We start from the raw sequence: 12264 nt of genomic DNA, 5'->3' as shown, positions 1-12264 counted from the left end.
ATAGCTGTTGTGTCCAAGACAGGTGACAAGCTTTCTCTCATGGTCTAGAGAGTTGAATGGGTGGAGGAGAGGTGGGGGTGGGCATTTCTGTTGAGTTGGACTGTGGGGAGGGTGACAACTTTAAGGGCTGCCTAGTACAGTTGGATGGGTTGGGCACTGCACAACTCCAGAGGGAGCCCTATGGTAAGTTATGTGAATGAGGATATCCTTGCGCTAGACCTAAAAACTGGTTGGAAGTACATGTGTTTCAGAATTTATGTTCCTCTATCTATATCTAATGGAAGTAACAATTTGGTCACCTAAGGGTTATATTATATAAGCCCACCAAAAGTTGCCCACACAGTACTTTTTTTAAAATTTAAAGTGGATGCCAGGGCTTCCCTGGTGGTGCAGTGGTTGCAAGTCTGCCTGCCGATGCAGGGGACATGGGTTCATGCCCCGGTCCGGGAAGATCCCACATGCCATGGTGCGGCTGGGCCCGTGAGCCATGGCCGCTGAGCCTGCGCGTCCGGAGCCTGTGCTCCGCAACGGGAGAGGCCACAACAGTGAGAGGCCTGCATACCACAAAAAAAAAAAAAAAAAAAAAAAAAGTGGATGCCAATGTTTTAAAATTAGGAGAATTCACATAAAAATCCAGATTCCCGACATCTCTTTCAAAAGTAGAATATCTGGCCATCTGGGGCACACATTCTAATAAGGGACCAACGTGGCTAGACCAGGGCAGTGTATCCCCTGTAGATGGGACACACGATGCACAGGTGACCACAGTCTCATCCTCTCCAAATAACCTCCAGCGCCGACAGTCTCCTGCCACTTATCTTTACACTTGCTCTGTGTTCCACTCACTTGGCATTTTGTCCCCTTTGTCTGGCCCTGTAGGCCTTTGAGTTTGCGACCCCATGGACTCCACTCTCAACGCAATACGTTCCTTCACACTGTGCTGCTTCTTGTTACTCTGGGAAACGCCTTAACTTCTCTGAGCAGCAACTTCTTAATCTGAGGCTCAGAGGCAAAAATACATGTCTCCTCCAACTTCCTCACTCCCAAACACAAAACTCCTGCTCTCTGCCAGCCCTGGGGTGGGTTTCAGGGCGACGGCAGTAACAGGAGAGAGGAGTCCCTATCCTCCCAGGAGAGAGTCATATGGAATGAGTAATGCCCATTTCTCCCAGAGCTTTGAAAAAAGGAGTCTGCGACGACATGGACATGAAGGGCAGATGGCCGATGAGGGACTGGAGGGCAAATCTGGGCAACGTTTTTAAAAGGTAAAAACGGAGAAATTTCTAAGTAAAAAATAAATATTGCTATCAACATCATCATCCATTAATTATTGCATTATTCCACACATTTCACCAAGAATAACTGGTACTCTGGCACAGAAAGGGTAAATCTTCAGATTCCAGAAGGCTGGGGAACATTCCCTGCTTGTGAGTTTGGAGAAAAGACAGATGAAATCATGGCAATTTTGTAAATACCTGAAACTCCATTTGATGGCAAGGCTGGGCATGGAAAGCTCCAGCTGTCAATCTCATCTTGGGCTGGAAATACGCGGAAGAGCGTAGAGCACAGGGTTTGCTGCTGGATCGGCTGGGATTGAAGCTTGGAGCAAACACTCCATCCCATCCACCACCACTGCAATCTCCACCACACCCACCACCGTCTAGCAGCATCTGTGCCTCGTTCTAGGTGTTGCTTTCCATGCATTTGTTCTGCACGACAGCTCTATGAGGTTGGTATTATTATCACCATGTTACAGACAAGAAAACTGAGGCCCCAGAAGTCACAGGACTTACCCCTGGTCACAGAGCTAAAAAGGCATGGAGCCAGGGTTCACCCCCAGGTCTGTCTGATCAAAACCTTGTGTTTCTGGCCAAAGACAGGATACCATTCAAACCCTTCCATTACTCCCCATTTACTCCATTCCCCCCATCCAAAATCTTTTATTTTGAAATATTTAAAGAATATAAGATTGAATAGATAACAATGAGAGAAATGTCTTTGATTCTCTGTCCAGCTTAAAGACTAGACACTACTAGTAGGTTGAACCATATGAAATTGCCAACATTTGACCATAATTCAGTTGAAGCCACCATGTCTCTTTTCCAGTCTCCATCGCTCACATTTTCATCGTTAATACTCTTCCTTGATCAGGCCTCGTTTGACTTCACCCTCACAATAACCCTGAGAGGTGGTGACCATTACCACCCCCACAGCATAAGATATACCTATAGTGACTCTGAGCCTCAGTTTACCTTGCTATAAATTGGGTGTAATAGTTTTGTCATAGGTCGAATTCCTTAGAAGCAGAGCCTAAAATGGGATTCTCTTTTTTTCAACTGTGGTAAAATACACATAACATTAAATTCAACGTTGTAACCCCGTTTAAGTGTAGAGTTCTGTGGCATTAAATGCATTTACAATATTGTGCAACCATCACCACTGTCCGTTTCCAGAACTTTTTCATCTTCCCAAACTGAAACTCTATACCCACTAAACACTAACTTCTCACAACAGTGAGAGGCCCGCGTACCACGAAAAAAAAAAAAAAAAGGAAGGGAAAGGGGGATTCCCTGGTGGTCCAGTGGTTAGGTCTCCGTGCTTTCACTGTCAAGGGCCCGGGTTCAATCCCTGGTGAGGGAACTGAGATCCCACAAGCTGCAGAGCCAAAAAACAGAAACAAAAAAGGAAGAAAATTCTGACACGTGCTCTAATATGGACGAACCTTGAAGACATTATGCTAAGTGAAATATGCCAGTCCCCAAAAGACAAATACTGCATGATTCCACTTATAGAAGATACTTAGAGTAGTCAAATTCAGAGACAGAAAGTAGAATGGCGGTTATCAGGGGTTGGGAGAGGAAGGAATGGGGACTTACTGTTTAACAGGTACAGAGTTTCAGTTTGGGAAGATGAAAACTTTCCGGAGATGGTTGGTAGTGATGGGTGCACTTAATGCCACAGAACTGTGCTCTTAAAAATGGCTACAATGGTAAATTTTATCCTAGGTGTATTTTGCCATTCTCCCTCCCCGCAAAAGCCCCAAACCCTCAACCCTTAGCACTGCCATGGATATTATTACTTCTTAGTGAAATAAGTCTGACAGAGAAAGACAAATACTGTAATGTATCACTTATATGTGGAATCTAAAAGATGAAACAAACTAGTGAATGTAACAAAAAAGAAACAGACCTACGGATATAGAGAAGGAACAAGCGGTTACCCGTGGGGAGAGGGAAGGGGGTACAGGGACAAAACAGGGGTATGGGATTGAGATATAAACTATTATGTATAAAATAGATAAGCAACAAGGATATATTATACAGCACAGGGAACACAGTCAATATTTTATAATAATATAAATGGAGTCTAATCTTTAAAAGTTGTGAATCACTATGTTGTACACCTGAAACCAACATAATATTGTCAATCAACTATACCTCAATAAAAAATTTTATGTATATATCCACATGTATTTTGTAATTTTTATATATAATTACATATGTATATAAATATATATTTGTATAGTTATAAATTGATACATAATATTTATACATTACTTTATACATTTATAGATCAATATATAAATGTTTCTAAATATATTTGTAAATATAAATAAATATGTATTTAAATATAATACACGTGGATGTATATATTACTAAATAGATATTCCTGCACATTGTGAGAAAAGCTGCAAATAAAACGAACCTGATGCAGTGAGAGGCTAGCGGGGGCGGGGGGTGACATTTCAACTCTGCAAGCCACCAAGGGGTGGTGCGAAGTGGGTTCCAGGGAGGGAACAACAAAGGAGTAGGACACCCTGTCCCCAAGAAGCAACCTCCCAAATCAAAAACATAAACAGTCCCCCAAGGTATTTGTAGAAGATAGAAATGTAGAGAATTATTAAGCGCAGTAAGGAAATGAACATTTATGTGCATTATCAATGCCTTTTCAGGGTTGAGGGGAAGGCCCACGGCTCGCCCTTGACTCTGCAGGTAACGTCACAGAAGGAGATGGCTATGTGGCCTGACACTCTCCCTCTCATCACATCCTCTCCTCCGGGACCGTCCAAGCCTCTGTGCTTCCTTCAGTGACTAATAGCGACCACTGCAACCTTTTGGGAAGGTAATCTGTGTTATCTTTCAAATTTTTCAGTGCTTTGAGCTCCCACCCAGAATGCATTCTGCTGGCAGTTCCTCGTGGGGACAGGCACAGAAGGCAACGATTTACCCTACAAATAATGGCAGATATGGATTGTTAGCTTGCGTGTGTCAAGTCTAGTGTTTGCACTGTGCATTGATTATCTTATTTATTCCCACTTTCATTGTCCCCTTTTTACAGATGAGGACACTCAAGCACAGAGGGGCTGGGAGCTTGTCCAAGGTCACACAGTAAGTGTCTAGGCTGAGATGATGGCACATCCACTAAAGAAAATGTTAAAAAAAATTTTATTTCTATTGATCTGTACCACGTTAGCCGAAGGTGGAAACAACTTAAGTGGTCATCAGTGGATGAATGGAGAAACAAAGTGTGGTCTATCCATATGATGGAATATTAGTCAGTCTTAAAAAGGATGGAAATTTTGACCCTTGCTACAACATGGATGTACTTTGAAGACATAGTGCTAAGGGAAATAAGGCCAACACGAAAGGACGATTATTGTACGAGTCCACCTATCTGAGAGGGCCTAGAATAGTCAAATTCACAGAAACAGAAAGTACAACAGTGGTCACCAGGTGATGGCGGGTGGTGCGGAGGGGAATGGAGAGTTAGCGTTTAACGGGTACAGTTTCGGTTATGAAAGATAAGAAAATTCTGGAGATGGATGGCGGGAAAGGTAACACAACATTATGAATGTAATTCATACCGTGAACTGTACAATTTAAATTGTTGAAATGGTAAGTTTTATTATGTATATTTTAACGCAATAAACACACACACACGCACAATAAACACAGACACACACTGGTTGTAAGAACCGACAGGAAAAGATTGCTGGGGCTCATTTATTATTATTTTTTGGCTGCACCATGCAGCTAGTGGGATCTTAGTTCCTCCGCCGGGTATCAAACCTGGGCTCCCGCCGGTGAGAGTGCTGAGTCCTAATCACTGGACCGCCAGGGAATTCCCACTGGGGCTCCTTATTAAATGTGCTAGACTATGGTCCTGTGATCTAGGTCCTTGGTACTAAGACTTAAGTGTGGTCTCGAACCAGAGGCCCCAGGGGCCTCCCCTAGGGACGTGGTAGAAATGCTGAGTCTTGGGCCCTGACCCAGATCTACTGAATCAGCATCTGCATTTTAACCAGGTCCCTAGTAAATCTGTGTGCATGTTCAAGTGGGCTCAAGAATATTTTTGCTTCTACAGTCGAACATTCTGGAAGGATACTTAAGAAACCTAAGACTGGTTGCTTCTGGGAAGGAGGATTGGATGGGAATGGGGAGTTTAAGGAAAAGAAAATTTTTTTTAACTTTTAATTTTGGATCCCGCTGCAATATGTAAATTGTTTAAGCTGCACATCTATTAGTTGAATAAATCATAATAGCGACTATTCACAAAGCTCTTGTTGGTCTTGTAACATTGGCTAAGCACGTTACAGACTCGTTCTGCTGTGAAATGGGATGAGGACAGGCTTGCAGGACTGCCCTGAAGATTAACTGAGCTTGATGAACCAGAAACTGAGGGGCATATGGTGTCAATACTGGCTTTCCTCCAACCCAGCTTGGTTCAAGTCACCTTTCTGCCTTGAGCGTGGAGTACACTGACCTTTGTGAAATTCGACTTTGAGAAAATGGCTTAGCTCCCTGGAGTTTTAAATCAGGATGTGTTCACATTCCTTCTCTGGCAATTCACTAGAAGCCAGGGCCCTTTATTTATTAGAACTTGTTTTAAGACGAATGTAAAGAGAGACCTCTGACATTAAATTATACTCAAAAAGCCAGACTACATTTTGAATCGGCTGGGTTCCTGAAAGCAGTTAATCAGCTACATGAGCCAAGATTTCCCTAGGGGAAAAAAAAAAGTAATAGGACAGGAAAAGAAAATAGCAGTGGCATATGTTAAATATATGAGGTCTTCGAAACAAGCTGGCTAATTTCTTGGCATTTGTTGTGTATATATAGCATGTAATTTACGAAAATAGCAGGGAACATTTGTTTTACATAATTTTGCTATTGAAAGAAGATAAGAGCTTGAGGAAATAGCTGTCAACCCAAAGATCTCGCTTGTACCATCATGTAATTCACCTCTGTACCTTAAATTAGGGCCTGAGACTTGATTAGGGTAAAGACTTGATTTCTTTTCATCTCAGCTTCCGGATATTTATCCCCTGAGTTCCTGAATCTATCAGACTGAAAAGGAAGCTTGCACCTAAGTGTGACTATTACAGGGTAGCATTTAATGTCTGAAGAGAGGGGGACTGTCATAGAAAGAAGAGTCCAACTCTGCAAACAGACTGATTTGGGTGTGAACTCTGCCCTCCCCATTCAGTAGCTATGAGGTTAGGTTACTTTACTTCTCTGGGTCTCAGTTTCCTGCTGGTAGAAGGGAAATGGTAATTCCTATCTCACGGGGTTGCTATGGAGACTAAAGGAGTTAAGAGAACATCTCAAAGAGTCTGGCACCATCATCCTTCAGTATTTTAATAAGTTTATTAAAAACTATTATTATTAGCTGGGAAGACGGTTAATGTACTAGTAAACAAGAAATCATTATACATTTGCAAATGAATGAAATCTTGAGAGGGAAACAGACAAGGTGCCAAGATAGAGAATGATTGGAGGGAAGTGTAGTCAGGGTAGACTTCCCTGAGGTCTGAGGACCAGGAGAGTCCCACACAGACAGAGGAGGAGGAGAGAGAACAGCCAGTGCAAAGACCCAGGGTAGGACCAAGGAGTAGAGGTCAGAGAAACAGGCTGAATTATAGAGAGCTCTGGAGACCACAGAGGGGATTTTTCATGTTATCCTAAGACCAATGGGATGCCATTGAAAGGTTTCAAGTGGGGGTGACACAGTGGAAGATGATCAGAGTTGATTTAGGCAAGATCATTCAGGCACATTTTTCTACAAGAGGAGGAATAGATTGGGGAGACTGTTTTTTTAAAAAAAAAAAATATATATATATATATATATATATTTGCGTTACGCGGGCCTCTCACTGCTGCGGCCCCTCCCGTTGCGGAGCACAGGCTCTGGACGCGCAGGCGCAGCAGCACGTGGGATCTTCCCGGACCGGGGCACGAACCCGCGTCCCCTGCATCGGCAGGCGGACTCGCAACCACTGCGCCACCAGGGAAGCCCTAAAAAAATATTTTTTATCACACTTTTTTTTGTTTGTTTTTTGTTTTTTTGTTTTTTTGTTTTTTTTTTTGGTGGTACGTGGTCCTCTCACTGTTGTGGCCTCTCCCGTTGCAGAGCACAGGCTCCGGACATACAGGCTCAGGGGCCATGGCTCACGGGAACCACACCTGGGAAGCCAAATGGGAAAGCACCAGGGTCAATAACGAGGCAAGAATGAGGGAAAAATGTGGGCAAGAGTCTTTATTGTGGTTTCCATAGGAAGGAAAAGATGACGCAGGGTCACCAGGCTGAGCATTGGCTAGTCTGAGTAATTTCTCCAGGCTCTGAGCGAACGGACTGTGTCCAGTTGTCTGGTATTTGGCTCTGGAGTGATTAGGGCAGGTGGATTAAAGGCGCTGGATTGCTTGGTTTGCACACGAAAAGTACACTGGCAGGTGAGTTATTTACTAATTAACCCTGGGAGGGGAGTGCCCTCCAGGACCTTTGAGGCCCTAAGATGTCAAAACATCAGAATACAGACAATAAAAAGCATGACTAACGCACAAAGATGGGGAGAGAAAGCAGGGAGACTGTGTGGTCAGCTGAGTGAGAAGAGATGGTGGCTTGGACCAGGGGGTACAGCAGGGTGGGTGGGCAGTGGGGTGTTGAAGCTTTTATTATTCATCCTCCCCACCCTGACCCCCCACTCTTGCAATCAGTAGAGGAAAACAGCCACACAGGGAGGCCCATCTGCAAAGCTAACCAGCGAAGGGCCGAGTTGTAACAAGTGCCCTCAGGTTTGGGGAACTCGGTCAACAAAGCTGAGGGCCAGCACCCCTTAGCTCCGTCCCAGGTACTCAGCTCCATCACACGGGGACTTCTTTGGAATCTGAAACCTACTGACAAATGGGGTTAGAGGCTGTGGACCTGGAGCAGCAGAGACTGCCAGGGTCACTGACAAATGGACTTGCTTTGTCTCCTTCAGGATAAGACCTGGGGGCTCGCTGACCTGTCTGATTTGGTTAGAGTCTTCTCAGGGGCTGAACCTCTGTCTTCCAATATTTGAACTTCTGGCATGTGAAAGAAGGTGCTTGTTCAAGTTGGACCCTGAGGATAGAGCTTGAACTGCTGGATATAAAGAGGGGAAACAGATTTCAACTCAGTATAAGGAGGCTTCTCAGGTAGAGAAGTCCACAGATGAAAAAGGCTGCTTGAGATGGTAGTGGGCTCCCCTTCAAGGAAGGTGGTCTAGGAAAGGCAGGTGTCCCTGTGTATGTACTCAGGAGTAATGATGTTTAATACGTAACACTTAGCATGCCAAGGGCAAGCCTAAATGCTATATATACTTATATACAGTAAATATATAGATAGCATATATATCTCTTTTTATTGAGTTTTTGTGGCATTATATTTAGTCATCTTGGCTGGTTTAATAACATTATTGTTGTTTATTTTTTGGCCACTGTTGCATGGCACGTGGGACCTCAGTTCCCCGACCAGGGATCGAACCCATACCACCTCCATTGGAAGCATGGAGTCATAACCACTGGACCGCCAGGGAAGTCCCTAGCATATGTATATCTTATATAATCGCTTCAGCAACCCTAGGAGGGAGGTGTTATTAATATCCCCAGTTTATAGGCAAGTAAACTGAGGCTCTGGTCCAAGTCCCCTAGAGTGTATATAGTATCCTAGGTTCCTGGCCTGAGTAGCTCCAGAACCCGTGATCTTAACCAGTAGCAGATGCTTCTCTGAGGCCAAGAGTACCCCCTAGGGAACCAATTACAATGCCAATTCCTGGCCATTCTCCAGACCTAAAGTTTTTGCATCTCTGCAGAGCAGGGCCCAGGAATCTGAATTTTAATAAGATGCTGATGGTAGCCACAGATGTTTAGAAGCCACTACTTGGATCCTCTCTTGCGTGGAATTGAGAATATGAGGTATAAGGGGTTGGAGTGATGACTTTTAAGGTCCTTTCCGTTTCTGAATGTCTAGAAGTCTATAATTAATGGAAAATATAGTTCTCTGTGGATTTCATTTTTTTGTATTGTCCTGTCACCCCCCATTGACCTGAATAGCATTGAGCTTGTTCCCTGGATAATGGACCAATAGCTTATATTCTAGACAAAAGGCAATGAACACAAATAAATAATAGTTAAAATTTGTTAAGCCCTCACCATGTGCCCGGAGCTCCACTAAGTATTTTATGAGCCTTATGCCCTGTGAGGTGGACGCTATTACCATCCCCACTTTACAGATGATAAAACTGAGGCCCGGAGAAGAAAAGTAACTTGCCCAAGGTTACCTTCCAAGTAGGCAGGAAAGTCAGAATTCAAATCCAGGTCTACTTGAGCAGAGAGGCCACACTCTTAATCATTCTGTGATGTGGCCTCAGTGGCGGGATGGGTAACTTCTAACTGGGGGAACTGAAAGCCTGGGGGACAACTTTCCAGGCAGTTTGTCTTTGCAACTTATTTATTCACTCCTTCATTCAACAAGCAGTGGTTCTCAATGGGGCAGCCATTCAGTCTCCCAGGAGACACCGGCAATGTCTGGAGACCGTTTTTTTTTTTTTTTTTTTTTTTTTTTTGTGGTATGAGGGCCTCACTGTTGTGGCCTCTCCCGTTGCGGAGCACAGGCTCCGGACGCGCAGGCTCAGCGGCCACGGCTCATGGGCCCAGTCGCTCCGCAGCATGTGGGATCTTCCCGGACCGGGGCACGAACCCGTGTCCCCTGCATCGGCAGGCGGACTCTCAACCACTGCGCCACCAGGGAAGCCCTGGAGACCGTTTTGATTGTCACAACTTGGAGGGGCACTTGGTGGTTGTGACATCCTGTGGGTAGAGACCAGGGATGCTGCTAAACATCCTATAATGTCTAGGACAGCCTCTCATGACAAAGTGTCGTCTGGTCTAAAATGTGAATAGCGTCGAGGTTAAAAACCCATGTTTGGGCTTCCCTGGTGGCGCAGTGGTTGAGAGTCCGCCTGCCGATGCAGGGGACATGGGTTCGTGCCCCGGTCCGAGAGGATCCCACATGCCGCGGAGCGGCTGGGCCCGTGAGCCATGGCTGCTGAGCCTGTGCATCTGGAGAGGCCATAACAGTGAGAGGCCCGCGTACCGCCAAAAAAAAAAAAAAAAAAAAACCCATGTTTAAGAAAGAGATGCTCTTAATAATGACACCAGAATAATCACCATAAGCCAGATGGTACCAGGCACGTCCGTCTAGAGAGCTTAGGATCACAGTCTTTCAAAGCCAAAAATGGGGACTTTCCTGGTGGTCCAGTGGGTAAGACTCCACGCTCCCAGTGCAGGGGGCCCAGGTTTGATCCCTGGTCGGGGAACTAGATCCTGCATGCATGCCACAACTAAGAAGTCCGCATGCCTCAACGAAGATCCCGTGTGCTGCAACTAAGACGAGCTGCAGCCAAAATAGAATAAAATAAATACATATTTTTTTAAAAAGCCAAAAATGCCTTGAAGGTGGCCCAGTCACCCTCTTATGTCTCAGGGAAGTTAAATGAATTGCCCAAGATCACACAATGATTCACATTCAGATCTGTTATTCTTTTAGACAGCCCAGAGAAGAGCTTGGCTGGGCTGTAAAGCCACTGTCAGGGTCAGTAGGCCCTTGAACAACTCTCTCTAAGGCCTAAGACCCCCTAAGCAATTTCCTCTTTGCAAGGAGATTTTCTTTCTTTGGCCTCCAGACTGTTCCTCTTAAGTCACTGAAACACATATTCCCTAGAGGTGAAGATGGCTGGCACGTGTTTGAAACGATGGGGTGTCAGCAGCTTTGAGCCTGAGAGTTGTTTTTCATTTTTTAAAAAATGGAAGTATAGCTGATTTACAATGTTGTGTTAATTTCTGGTGTACAGCAAAGTGATTCAGTTATACATATATATACATATTCTTTTTCATATTTTTTTCCATTATGGTTTATTACAGGACATTGAATATGAATATAGTTCCCTGTGCTATACAGTAGGACCTTGTTAATCTATTTCATATACAGTAGTGTGTATCTGCTAATCCCAAACTCCTAATTTATGCCTCCCCCACTCCCTCTCCCCTTTGGTAACCATAAGTTTGTTTTCTATGTCTGAGTCTGTTTTTGTTTTGCAAATAAGTTCATTTCTATCATATTTTAGATTCCACATGTAAGTGATATTATATGTTATTTGTCTTTCTCCTTCTGAATTACTTCGCTTAGTATGATAATCTCTAGGTCCATCCACGTTGCTGCAAATGGCATTATTTCATTCCTTTTTAATGCCTGAGTAATATTCCAATTTGTACATATACACCACATCTTCTTTATCCATTCATCTATCGATGGACACTTAAGTTGTTCCCATGTCTTGGCTATTGTAAATAGTGCTGCTATGAACATTGGGGTGCATATATCTTTTCGAATTATGGCTTTCTCTGTGTATATGCCCAGGAGTGGAATTGCAGGATCATATGGTAACTCTATTTTTAGTTTTTTAAGGAACCTCCATACTGTTCTCCATAGTGGCCGCACCAATGTATATTCCTACCAACAATGTAGCAGGGTTCCCTTTTCTCCACACCCTCTCCGGTATTTGTTATTTGCAGACTTTTTGATGATGGCCATTCTGACCGTGTGAAGTGGTACCTCACTGTCGTTTTTTTGTTTTGTTTTGTTTTGTTTTAAGAAACTTAGTAGTATCTTTATTTTTATTTATTTATTTATTTTGCTGCTCGGCATGTGGGATCTTAGTTCCCTGACCAGGGATCGAACCCACGCCCCCTGTACTGGAAGCTCAGAGTCTTAACCACTGCACTGCCGGGGAAGTCCCCTCATTGTAGTTTTGATTTGCATTTCTCTCCTAATTAGCAATGCTGAGCATCTTTCTATGTGCCTATTGGCCATCTGTATGTCTTCTTTGGAGGAATGTCTGTTTAGGTCTTCTGCCCATTTTTTGACTGGGTTGTTTCGTTTTTTGTTACTGAGCTGTATGGAGCT

General features: G+C 44.0%; 1 protein-coding gene across 5 annotated transcripts in view; it reads right to left on the bottom strand.

Annotated features, from left to right (window-relative positions):
- SVOP (SV2 related protein) overlaps positions 1-12264 on the bottom strand; it is an 86587-nt gene that overhangs the window by 67759 nt on the left and 6564 nt on the right. The gene's annotated exons all lie outside the window — the stretch shown is intronic.

This window comes from Kogia breviceps, chromosome 15 (assembly GCF_026419965.1).
Source record: "Kogia breviceps isolate mKogBre1 chromosome 15, mKogBre1 haplotype 1, whole genome shotgun sequence".
NCBI classification, from domain to species: domain Eukaryota; kingdom Metazoa; phylum Chordata; class Mammalia; order Artiodactyla; family Physeteridae; genus Kogia; species Kogia breviceps.
The sequence above is the reverse complement of the archived record's forward strand: the minus strand, read 5'-3'. Positions and strand labels throughout refer to the sequence as shown.